Below are 13,567 nucleotides of genomic sequence, written 5' to 3' on the forward strand. Positions count from 1 at the left end.
TATGTGTCAGGTTCCTATAAGGTGTCAGGATGTCACTGTCTATTTCTCCATGGAGGAGTGGGAGTATTTAGAAGGACACAGAGATCTGTACAAGGACGTCATAATGGAGGTTCCCCAGCCCCTCACATCACCAGGTAATAGACAGGACTAAATACACACGGCCTATAATTATCTGTATGTAGAGAATGAACTCAGTCCCTGTATGTGTTTCCTCCAGATCTGTCCAGTAAGAGGACAACACCAGAGAGATGTCCCCGTCCTCTTCTTCCACAGGACTGTAACCAAGAAGATCCCAGTGCTCCTCAGGATCATCAGGTAGATGGAGAGAAGGTGTCAGGAGATCTCCCCTATGATGTGTAGACGGCTGTGAAGGTCTTGTGCTCAGTCTTGTTTTATCCACCAGTATTATATGTTTTATACTTGTGTAATGAGAGCGGTGGAGATGGCAGGATTAGAGCTGATCATAGATGGGACTTCTCCATCTGTCGGTGACTTTTACAATATTTGTTTCAGGGTGAAGATCTGACCCATATTAATACTACAGAGACATATGTGAGGGGTGATGAGTGGTGTAAAGAGGAGATTCCCACATATGACTACCCAGGTGAGTAGTAACCACTGAATGCAGAGAAGTCACAGATTCCTCTCAGTCACCGGCTGTGGCTGCTTTATCGGTGGTGTAGTCCGGCCGTATTACCATGATCACCATTTTCCCTCTAGACCACAATATTCTCCTCCACCCAAAACTGTTCTAATGACTTTGGGCATTGAAAGCCCTTTTCTATAGAACTTACAACCTGGTGGATCCACCTACCCCCTGGGATTAGTGTGAGGGTGATCCCTTAAAGCGAGATCTATATGATTGCTTGTTCCTGACCCAATATAGTCCGAGTGCGCGCTTAAAGAGTCACACTGAGCACAGAGTTAGATGTCTACTCTTTTCTCAGTAAAGGCTTGCACACAACTGAAGTTTATTCTCAAGACAGAGAGACAGGAGATGGGTGTCACACAATCTTCTGAGGAGCCAGTGTCAGTCTATGATAGGTCCATTTCAGCTTCACTTCCATATATGGTATCCAGTATCTCAGCTTCTGCATTCCCAGGATTCCTTCCAGGGTGTTGTCTGAAGACACAGACGCCATCTTGGTACACCATATCTGAACTGACTTATATAAGATTTAATAATTGATTTCATTAGCCATTCTCTACTTCACATTAGGAGACGCTGACCGTTACCTGCCCAGATCTGTAACTATAAAGCCAAATGACAGCGTACGTATAATGTGCTGACAAGATAGAAAATCACTTGGAGAAAAATATTATGCTGGGTCTGTAAGAGAAAGTGGAGGGTAATGATGCTGTTGGCTTCCTAGATCCCTGAGATCTTATCGGATGAATCTTCTCTCCCTTCTGTGCTGCTGAATGTCTCATGGTCCCTACAAGACCAGGTCCAGTCTTTCTGGCCAAACTTCCCTTTTATGAGTGACACCAGTAAATGTGCAGTGAGGCCAAGTGTGAATTTCTGTACAATAACAGCAGAGTTTCCCTTTATCCTGACTTTTCAATTTGTATAAAATCTACCTTATTTTTCGGACTATGTGACGCACTGTTTTCCTTCAAAAATGTGGAGTAAAATGGGGGGGTGCGTCTTATAGTCCGGATGTACCGGCTCTGGCTGTGGTGGGGAGGTGGGGGAATGGCATCGGCGGAGCAGCGGGTCACACAAGGCTGGAGCCAGTGGCTGCGGCTAACTCCTGTTGCTGTGGCTAAAGAGAAATGAATATTCACTGCATTCCACTCCCATGGGCTTGGAGGGCAATGAATATTCATTTCTCTTTAATAATAGTATCTTGATATGATTAGCCCCCAACCCCGGTCCTGGTATACGTGGCCCCATCCTTATAATTGGCCCACACCCCCATCCCCATCCTGGTATGCATGGCCCCATCAGGAAACATTAAAAAACAAACCATGACACTACCTACCCTGCGCTCCCTCTCAGCGTCCTGCTCCGGTGCCAGCAACTGCTGTATCTTTGTAAGCAGCACATGGCAGGGACGTCACGTGCTGCTCACAAGCACACAAGCAGAGCACAGCTGCCAGGACTGTGCACACAAAGGGCAGTGAGTATTCATTGCTCTTCAGTAGCGCGCAGTGTCAGCCACCGGCTTCCTGCTGCTACCGGCGGTCACGTGTGCCGCTACTTAAGAGAAATGAATATTCATGAATATTCACTGTTCTCTGTACTGCTTACAAGTATATAGCAGTTGCTGGCACCGGAGCAGGACGCTGTGAGGGAGCGCCGGGTAGGTAAGTGTAATGGTTTGTTTTTTTAATATTTTGTGATGGGGCACTGCATACCAGGATGAGAATGGCCCATACATACCAGGATAAGGATGGGGGTCCATGCATTCCAGGATAGGGATGGCGGACCCTGCATACCAGGATGGGGGTGGGGGCTACTTATAAGGATGGGGCCCTGCATACCAGGACGAGCTGGGGCCCTGCATACCAGGATGAGCTGGGGCCCTGCATAACAGGATAGGGATGGAACCATGCATACTAGGACGAGATGCGGCTATGCATTCCAGGAAGAGATGGGGGCCCTGCATACCAGGATAGGGATGGGACCATGCATACCAAGATAGGGATGGGACCATGCATACTAGGATGAGATGTGGCTATGCATACCTGCTGTTGGGGAGCTATAGAGGGAGGGCTAAATTAACCCTTCACTGTGGACCAAGTGATTTCCAAATTAATCCACGGGGCATTGCTAGCAACTGGGAATGACCAGACGGAGACATATGCCTCTGTATGGGAGGATCAAGGCAGATCACTAAACCCGTTTATTATGTCACCCTTTTATAGTATTTTGCTTAATTATGCAAAATACTCAGCTACCAATAGCATCGTCGTAATACATTTACTTTATAAGCCAATAGTTTTGCAAGAAAATCGGAGTATGTCCTTAGTTACATGATGTAGAGAATAGAACAATAGCACATTCATCAGGGTCTCATATCTCGTGCAAGCTGGAACAGTCTGGTTTCATTACAGCCTTGAACATTCCCCTAGTTACAAAATTTAACTCGTGAACAACAAAATGGCGTCGCAAACACAAAAATGGAGTCTTTGAGAACAAGATGTCCCATACATCTAAATACTGTACTTCACAATACCAGGATGAGGATGGGGCCCTGCATACCAGGATAGGGATGAGACCATGCATACCAGGATAGGAATGAGGGGGCCATGTATACCAGGATAGGGATGAGGGTGATCATTCCTGTCAGGATAGGAATGAGGGGGCATGCATACCAGGATAGGGATGAGGCCATGCATACCAGGATAGGAATGAGGAGGCCATGTATACCAGGATAGGGATGAGGGGGCCATGTATACCAGGATAGGGATGAGGGGGCCATGTATACCAGGATAGGGATGAGGGGGCCATGTATACCAAGATGGAGATGAGGGGGGCATATATACCAGGATAGGGATGAGGGTGATCATTCCTGTCAGGATAGGAATGAGGGGGCATGCATACCAGGATAGGGATGAGGCCATGCATACCAGGATAGGAATGAGGAGGCCATGTATACCAGGATAGGGATGAGGGGGCCATGTATACCAGGATAGGGATGAGGGGGCCATGTATACCAGGATAGGGATGAGGGGGCCATGTATACCAAGATGGAGATGAGGGGGGCCATGCATACCAGGATAGGGATGAGGGTGATCATTCCTGTCAGGATAGGAATGAGGGGCCATGCATACCAGGATAGGGATGAGGGATCCATGTATACCAGGATAGGGATGAGGGATCCATGTATACCAGGACGGAGATGAGGGATCCATGCATACCAGGATAGGGATGAGGGATCCATGTATACTAGGATAGGGGATAAGGGGGCCATGTATACCAGGATAGGGATGAGGGATCCATGTATACCAGGATGGAGATGAGGGGGGCCATGCATACCAGGATAGGGATGAGGGATCCATGTATACCAGGATAGGGGATAAGGGGGCCATATATACCAGGATAGGGGATATTAAGTACAGAATTGACCACATTTTTTGCTTCATTTTTTTTCCCTAATTTCTGCTTGTAAAACCTAGGTGCGTCTTATAGTCCAAAAAATACGGTAATTTCAAGGAGGATTGTGATAATCTCCAGGACAAACATTCCACCTGTGCCATGATAGATCTCTAAGCTGTGCGTGGCTGATGACTGTAATATACATTTATTCCCGCCTGCAGGAGATGTGTTGGCTCCAGCCCTGGTGTCATGGATTCACTCCACGTCATAAATTACATTGTTTCTGATCCTAAGGAATTCAGATTACTCCACAATCTCTCCTGAAATGGGGAGCAATATTATTTTCTCTAATCTTCTGGTCAGGATTCATAGTAGCTCCAATGGTCCACCATAAATGAGGGCAACTCGTACATACGTTGTTGTTGGGGATGTAACATATTTTTTATTCTATGTCTTTTTTAACCTGTTCCTTCTGTATGATAGTTTGATTGTGGTGGGATCGGCCTTCCTGCCAAATGTGAGTCTGTAACTCCCTGATAGTCTTAAAAAAAAATCTCTCCATCACCTCTTCCAAATGTCTAAGATCTAAATTTAAAGTGCCCCTGTCAGCAGGATTGTGCACAGTAACCTACAGACACTGTCAGGTCAGCGCCGTTATACTGATTACAGTGATACCTGGTGATGGAATCCGTCTTGTGGTTGTTGTTTAATCTTTATTTGTAGTTTTCAGTTAATGAGATTCTCCTGCTTCGGGGCGCGGCTTTATGTGATGAATATGTAATCATCACATCTGTCCAAAAAATAAGGAAAAAAGCAGCACAAAACGGCCATAGTCCTGTTTCTTGCCTGCACTTATCCTGCCCTCACAAACCTTGTCCATGTATGCTTTTCTGAAATAAAGGACTTTAAAGGGTTTTTTATGATACGGTAAACGGAGTGTGCTGCTTTTTTCCATATTTTTTTGGATTGTCTTGTGTGCTTCTTCAAGCAAGCACCTTCACTACCGTGCTTTCACCATGCAAAGTGTTGCTGACTCAGAGTCCACCCACTCCACCAGTAAGTAGACTGTTTCTTAGTGCCATTCTATTTTTTTCTTTTTGATTTACATATTCATCTGTATTGGCTTTTGACAGGTCGCTGATCCCTCACTGACCTGCCCCCCATTATTTCATAATGCATATAATAGTGTTGATATTATTGTTGATAATGCCTATTGTTGTGAGTTCATTCTCTGGTCCACCAGCAGTGAGTTCTCCTTCCAGACTCCCTCTGGTGGTAACAGGAGGTAGTGAGGCTGATTTAATCAGTAGAGATCTGCCACCTGATAATGAGGATGACGATTGGACCTCAGGAATCTTAGACTGGATTTAAGACAGCCGACGCCCTAGTCTGTGCTGGTGATGGCTTCTGCTTTCCAGGTCTTGGTTTTCAGCTCTGTTCCAGCCTTTTCAAGCTAAGTATTTTTGCTAATGTTCACACTTGATTTTGTTGGTCTATTCAGTTTTTTGTGTGTTCAGCCAGCCCCGGCTGGGGCTGTGCTGAATTTCTACTCCTATTTATCTGTATTTGCCAACTTGCTTTTTAGTCCCTTATTAGATTGGCCTCTTTTTGCTCTGTCTCAGAATATTTCAGAGTGCTGATATAGTGGGAGAAGTCTAGTGACTTCTGGGTTAATTTTGTTATCAGAAGTGTTGGACATTATTTTTGTAGGGTTTTTGGCAGATTGCAGACAGTGTCTTTCCTTTCCTTTCCTCTATAGTTAGTTTGGGCCCCATCGTTTGCTCAGCCTATTTTCCTGCCTGTGTTTGTGTTTTCACCTTGTTTCACCGTCAATACATGTGTGGGGGCTGTCTATTCCTTTGGGGTCTGCTCTGGGGCAGTTAGTTTTCCCCTTTTCTTGCTTTAGGCTTATGTAGTCCTCCGGCGGTGACGAGGCGTCTAGATCATCGAAGGAACACTACACTGCTACTGCTAGTTGTGTGGTTAGGATCAGGGATCTGCAATCTGCATAGTTACCAACCTTTCTGGTTTTCTGGGACTTAGCTTTTTGTTGTCCTCCTCGGTGACTCATTCATAACAGAATCACCAGCCATACCGCAGATTCTAGGGTACTCAAAAGCAGGAAAAAATTGTTTAAAAAAAGAAAGAAAAAAAAAAGTGTCAGAATTTTTTTTTATATATATTTTTTCCTTTTTTTCTGGGGCCGTAGGAGGATTTTTTTTTTTTTCCTAATGGAGATTAAGCAATTGTCTGATCGTGTGGAGCAACTTGCTGCTGAAGTGCAGGGAATTTCCACTTACCTCATTCAGTCACATGCTGCTGAACCTAAGATCTCCACTCCTGATGTGTTTTCTGGGGATCTGTCTAAATTTTTGAATTTTAAGAATAATTGTAAATTATTTCTAGCCTTGAAGCCTAACTCATTGGGGAGCTCTGTGCAGCAGGTTAAAATTGTCATCTCCTTGCTGCGCGGCGATCCCCAGGATTGGGCTTTTTCTCTGACACCTGAAAATCCTATTTTGACTAATGTGGATGCATTTTTTCAAGCCTTGGGGTTGTTGTATGATGAAGCTAATGCTGTTGATCAAGCTGAGAGTACCCTGTTGGCATTAAACCAGGGTCAGGATTCTGCAGAGTTATACTGTCAAAACTTAAGAAAGTGGGCGGTCCTTACTACATGGAATGATGGTGCATTGGCAGCTCTATTTCGGAAGGGTTTATCAGAGACCGTAAAAGATGTTATGGTGGGATTTCCTGTTCCCTCTGGTCTGGATAATTCTATGTCATTAGCCATTCAAGTTGATCGGCGTTTACGTGAACGTAAAACTAAACGGGAGGCGCTGCCACCTTTTGAACAAATGTCTGAACCTATGCAATGTGATGGGGTTTTGTCTAGGGCGCAACATCGGGAGTTTAGAAGGCGTAATAAGCTGTGTTTTTTCTGTGGAGACCCCTCTCATACTATTTCTGTCTGCCCTAAATGAGAGAAACGTTTTGCACACACATTTGATGTGGGTGGTGTACAACCTAAGTTCCTTTTGGCAATTACTCTGATCTGCTCCTTATCCACGTTTTCCACTAAGGCTTTTGTGGATTCTGGAGCAGCGTTGAATCTGATGGATTTGGACATTGCTAATCATTGTGGTTTGTCCATGACGCCTCTGCGGACGCCTATTCCTTTGAGGGGTATTGATGCTACTCCTTTGGCGGAGAATAAACCTCAGTTTGGGACCCAGGTGATAATGCGGGTCGCCCCAGACCACCAAGAAAATTGTAAATTTCTGGTGCTGCATAATTTGCATAATACTATTGTTCTGGGTTTTCCCTGGTTGCAAACTCATAATCCTGTTTTGGATTGGAAATCTGGGTCTGTGGTGAGTTGGGGCTGTCAATGTGTTCTTAGGGACGCTCCTGTTTTCTCCACCTCTCCTCAGTCTCATGATATTCCTGATTATCTGGCCGATTTTTCTGATGTATTTAGTGAGAGTAAGTCTGCGTCTTTGCCTCCTCATAGGAGTTATGACTGTGCAATTGAGTTGATGCCTGGGTGTAAATTTCCCAAGGGTCGGCTTTTCAACTTATCAGTACCCGAACATGATGCTATGCGATCCTATATTAAGGAGTCACTGGAGAAGGGTCATATTAGACCATCCTCGTCACCTTTAGGTGCTGGGTTTTTTTTTGTGGCCAAGAAAGATGGTTCATTAAGACCGTGTATTGATTATCGTTCCCTTAACAAGATGACGGTTAAATATCAGTACCCGTTACCTCTGATGTCTAATTTATTCCCCAGAGTTAAGAGTGCCTGCTGGTTTACTAAGCTTGACCTCAGGGGGGCGTATAATCTTATTCGCATCAAGCACAGGAATGAATGGAAGATGGCGTTTAATACTCCGGAGGGACATTTTGAGTACCTGGTGATGCCTTTTGGGCTCACTAATGCCCCTTCTGTCTTCCAGTCCTTTATGAATGATATTTTCCGAGACCTTGTGGATAAGTTTTTGATCATCTATCTGGATCATATATTGATCTTTTCTAGTGATTGGCATTCTCATGTGGAACATGTCCGGACTGTGTTCCGGATTTTGAGGGAGAATTCCCTGTTTGTTAAGGGATCGAAATGCCTGTTTGGTGTACAGAGGATTTCATTTTTGGGATTTATCTTGTCTCCGTCGACTATTGAAATGGACCCGGCCAAGGTACAGGCCATTTATGATTGGGTTCAGCCTACTTCTTTGAAGGCTCTCCAGAAGTTTTTGGGTTTCGCTAATTTCTATCGTAAATTTATAGGTAATTTTTCTTATATTGTCAAACCACTGACTGATCTGACCAAGAAGGGCGCTGATGTGCTGAATTGGTCTCCTGAGGCTGTCTCAGCATTTCAGGAGCTTAAGCGGAGATTTACTTCAGCTCCAGTTTTACGGCAACCTCATGTCTCACTTCCATTTCAGGTGGAGGTAGATGCTTCTGAGATTGGTGCAGGAGCTGTGTTGTCCCAAAAAGACCCTGTGACTTCTAAGATGAATCCTTGTGCCTTCTTTTCTCCTAAGTTCTCCCCATCTGAACGCAACTATGACGTGGGGAATCGGGAATTGTTGGCCATGAAGTGGGCATTTGAGGAGTGGAGACATTGGTTGGAGGGAGCTAGACTTCAAGTTGTGGTCCTCACCGATCACAAGAATTTGATTTATCTGGAGTCGGCCAAACACTTGAATCCTAGACAGGCTAGATGGGCCTTGTTTTTCACGCGTTTTAATTTTGTGGTCTCTTTTCTTCCGGGCACTAAGAATGTTAAGGCAGACGCTCTTTCTAGGAGTTTCTTTGCTGATTCTCTTAGGCTATGTGCACACACTAGCGTTTTTAAACGCTCAGGAAAAGGATCCCCTTCCCAGAAATCGCGCGTCTTTTTCCACGCGTTTTTTGCGCGATTTTTGATGCGATTTTGACGCGTTTTTGACGCGTTTTTTGACACGCGATTTCTGGGATCATTGGGGATGGCTAAAAACGCTCAGCAATGCGGAAATTAATGAGCATGCTGCGTTTTTAGCCGCTAAGCGATTCCTGAGCGGTTAAAAACGCATGCATTGGCACAGAAAGCCAAAAACGCATGCTAATTAATTTGATGCATCTTTTAAGCGTTTCTGCAGCGTCTGAGCCGGCTCAAACGCTGCGGAAACGCTTAAAAAAACGCATCGTGTGCACACAGCCTAAATGTGACTGAGCCTACTACCATCCTAGGTGAGGGGGTAGTTCTTTCTGCCATTTCGCCCAATTTGAGACGCACCCTGGAGGAATTTCAGGAGGATAAACCTGAGCGTTGCCCTATGGGAAAATTGTATGTTCCTGACCAGTGGAGAAAGAGAGTGATGTCTGAAGTTCATTGCTCCGCATTGGCTGGTCATCCAGGTATTTTTGGTACCAGAGATTTGGTGAGTCGGTCTTTTTGGTGGCCCGCCTTATCTCGTGATGTCAGGAATTTTGTGCAGTCCTGTGGGACTTGTTCTCGGTCTAAACCCTGTTCTCGTTCTAGTGGGTTGCTGATGCCCCTGCCATTGCCCAAGAGGCCATGGACCCATATCTCAATGGATTTTATTTCTGATCTTCCTGTTTCTCAGAGAATGACTGTTATCTGGGTGATTTGTGATAGATTTTCGAAGATGGTCCATCTTGTACCATTCCCAAAGTTGCCATCTTCTGTTAAGTTGGTGCCCTTGTTTTTACAACAGGTGGTTCGGTTACATGGGATTCCTGAGAACATTGTGTCGGACAGAGGAGCCCAGTTTGTTTCCAGATTCTGGAAAGCCTTTTGTTCCAATCTGGGAATTCAGTTATCCTTCTCCTCAGCGTTTCATCCCCAGACTAATGGGCAGACTGAGAGACCTTGGAGTCTTATTTAAGATGTTTTATATCTGCTGATCAGGATGATTGGGTTTCATCTTTGCCCTTGGCCGAATTCGCGCTGAACAATAGAGCTAGTTCTGCCACTTTGATGTCACCCTTTTTCTGTAGTTTTGGGTTTCATCCTCGATTCTCTTCAGGGCAAGTGGACGCTTCGCCTTGCCCAGGTGTGGACACTGTGGTTGAGAGAATGCAGCAGATATGGGACCAAGTAGTGGATAAGTTGTCACTCTCTCAGGAAAAGGCCCAGTGATTTTCCAACCGACGTAGGACCATTGGTCCCCGGTTTAAAGTGGGTGATATGGTTTGGTTGTCATCTAAGAATATTCCTATGAAGGTTGCATCTCCAAAATTTAAGCCAAGATTTATTGGACCTTATAAAATTTTGGAGATTCTTAATCCTGTTTCTTTTCGATTGGCTCTTCCAGTTACATTCAAGATCCATAACGTATTTCATAAATCACTGTTGAAGAGGTTTGTTGAGCCTGTGGTTCCTATGGCAGCACCTCCTGACCCTGTATTGGTTAAGGGCAATATGGAATATGAGGTAGAGAAAATATTGGATTCTCGTTTGGTTAGATGGAGACTCCAGTATTTGGTCAAATGGAAGGGTTATGGCCAGGAGGATAATTCTTGGGTCTCTGCCTCTGATATTCATGCCAATAGATTGGTTCGTGCTTTTCACCGGGCCCATCCTGATAGGCCTTGTGGCGTGGATGAGGGTTCGGTGACCCCTGCTCAAGGAGGGTACTGTTGTGAGTTCATTCTCTGGTCCACCAGCAGTGAGTTCTCCTTCCAGACTCCCTCTGGTGGTAACAGGAGGTAGTGAGGCTGATTTTATCAGTAGAGATCTGCCACCTGATAATGAGGATGACAATTGGACCTCAGGAATCAGACTGGATTTAAGACAGCCGACGCCCTAGTCTGTGCTGGTGATGGCTTCTGCTTTCCAGGTTTTGGTTTTCAGCTCTGTTCCAGCCTTTTCAAGCTAAGTGTTTTTGCTAATGTTCACACTTGATTTTGTTGGTCTATTCAGTTTTTTGTGTGTTCAGCCAGCCCCGGCTGAGGCTGTGCTGAATTTCTACTCCTATTTATCTGTACTTGCCAACTTGCTTTTTAGTCCCTTATTAGAGTGCTGATATAGTGGGAGAAGTCTAGTGACTTCAGGGTTAATTTTGTTATCAGAAGTGTTGGACATTATTTTTGTAGGGTTTTTGGCAGATTGCAGAGAGTGTCTTTCCTTTCCTATCCTTTATAGTTAGTTTGGGCCCCATCGTTTGCTCAGCCTATTTTCCTGCCTGTGTTTGTGTTTTCATCTTGTTTCACCGTCAATACATGTGTGGGGGCTGTCTATTCCTTTGGTGTCTGCTCTGGGGCAGTTATTTTTTCCCTTTTCTTGCTTTAGGCTTATGTAGTCCTCCGGCGGTGACGAGGCATCTAGATCATCGTAGGAGCGCTCCACTGCTACTGCTAGTTGTGTGGTTAGGATCAGGGATCTGCAATCTGCATAGTTACCAACCTCTCTGGTTTTCTGGGACTTAGCTTTTTGTTGTCCTCCTCGGTCACGCATTCATAACAGCCTATAATACTATGGCTATTGTGAGGCTTAGAAAAAATTTGCATATGACACTGGCGGTGCCTGTCCAGTAACATCTATCTCTTACTTATAGATGCTACTGCGCAGGTGCCGCCATCGCCAGAGACATTTTTCTGGATGTAATTTTTTATGTAAAATAGGGGGCAGGTCACTGAAGGATCAGTGTCATGAGCCAATACAGATGATTATTTACACAGAGCAACACATAAGGCCCCGCCCACAGCCACTCCCACCCCCCACCCCGAAGCACGAGAATCTCATTAACTGAAAACTACAAATACAGATTAAACAACCAGCCCTCACCTGCCCAGAAAAGGCACATCTATTAGATGCGCCAATTCCGATGGTTTTCCCAGGTCTTCCCACTTGCCCTGTAGCGGTGGCAAGTGGGGTACATATTTGAGGGGTTGATGTCACATTTGTATTGTCAGGTGACATCAAGCCCACAGCTTAGTAATGGAGAGGTGTCTATCCATTACTAACCTCATAGTTACATGGTAAATAAAGACACAGCCAGAATAATGTCTTTTATTAGAAATAAAACGGTTTTTCTTTTTTAATTAAAAATAACAAACACAGTTATACTCACCTAACGCCTATTTCCACCGAAGACCTCGTTCTCCTGTATTAAAAATAAAAAAAAAACAATATACCATTCCTGTCTGTCGTTCTGTCCCATGCCGTAATCTATGTCTGGGGGATAATTAGTTTCCAACCTGGACGGTGCCAAGATGCAACTGTCCAGGCTGAGAGCCACTGGTGAATGAGCAAGCGCAGCATCATTGACCAGCAGTGACATCATCGAGGTTTCCAGCCAGGCTGAACCGCAGTGACCTCAGGACCGTGGTAAAAAGTCAGTGATGAGGTCACCACAGTTCAAGCTAAGTGACTTCACAGCAGATCACTGTGAGAATTCTCTGTTATCTTTAAATAAAAAACGAAAACTGTGTTTTGTTTTATTTCCAATAAAAGACTTTATTCTGGCTGTGTCTTTGTTTACCATATAACTATAATATTAGTAATGGATAGGTGTCTTATAGACACCTCTCCATTACTAAGCCGTGGGCTTGATGTCACCTGACAATACAAGGGTGACATCAACCCCACAAATATGAACCCCACTTGCCACCACTACAGGGCAAGTGGGAAGAGCCGGGAAAAGGGCAAGAATTGGCGCATCTAATAGATGTGCCTTTTCTGGGCAGCTGCGGGCTGCTATTTTTAGGCTGGGGGGTCAATATCCATGGCCCCAAGTCTGAGAATACAAGCCCCCAGTTTTCAGCTTTAGCAAGGCTGGTTGTCAAAAATGGGGGGCACACAAGCCGTTGTTTTAAATTATTTATTTAAATAATTAAAAAAACAGTGTGGGGACCCCTCTATTCTTGATAACCAGTCTTGCTGAAGCTGACAGCTGAGGGTTGCAGCCCCCAGTTGTGAGTTTTGTCAGACTGGTTATTGAAACTACAGCGGGACCCACGCCGTTTTTTCATTTATTTTTTTAGTTATAGCACAAGTTGCGGGTGAGGAATACTCCCATCATCCGCTCCTGCTGTCACTGTTCTTAGCAGCAGGTGTAGGATGATGAGAGTAATAGTCCCAAAAGCCTCCACCTGCGGTCATCATTCTGACCTTAATATAACTCATCATTCTCCCCGCCAGCAGAGCAGGGGAGAATGATGAGAGCGTCTTCAGCACCTGCCACCGGGGAACAGCACTTACTGTAGTGCTTATTCCTTGCCGGCTGTACATGTGGTACTGATGCTGCACACTGTTGTCAGACATGTGCCCAAGTATTATGCACATGGACCAGAAAAATCGGTACTGGAAGTATCAGGACGTGTGACCCGGCCTTATACACAATTCTCTTTAAATTCCTAATATTTCTTCTTGAAACTCATCTGACAGAAAATATTGGAGCTTAGGATAGTATAGATTGTGAAGTCTCCGAACACCATACTCTAATTACACCAGAGAGGTTTCACCACTAGTTACTCATTTATTACTGATGGAGACTGTTGAGGTTGATC

At 44.9% G+C, this 13,567-nt stretch overlaps 1 pseudogene; it reads left to right on the plus strand.

Moving 5' to 3' along the window:
- Positions 1-5,061: 5,061 nt before the first annotated feature.
- Positions 5,062-13,567, plus strand: part of LOC141075646 (uncharacterized) — a 60,322-nt pseudogene continuing 51,816 nt past the window's right edge.

The sequence above is a fragment of the Dendrobates tinctorius genome, unplaced genomic scaffold, assembly GCF_039654945.1.
Source record: "Dendrobates tinctorius isolate UK_male_01 unplaced genomic scaffold, ASM3965494v1 ptg000366l, whole genome shotgun sequence".
NCBI classification, from domain to species: Eukaryota; Metazoa; Chordata; class Amphibia; order Anura; family Dendrobatidae; genus Dendrobates; species Dendrobates tinctorius.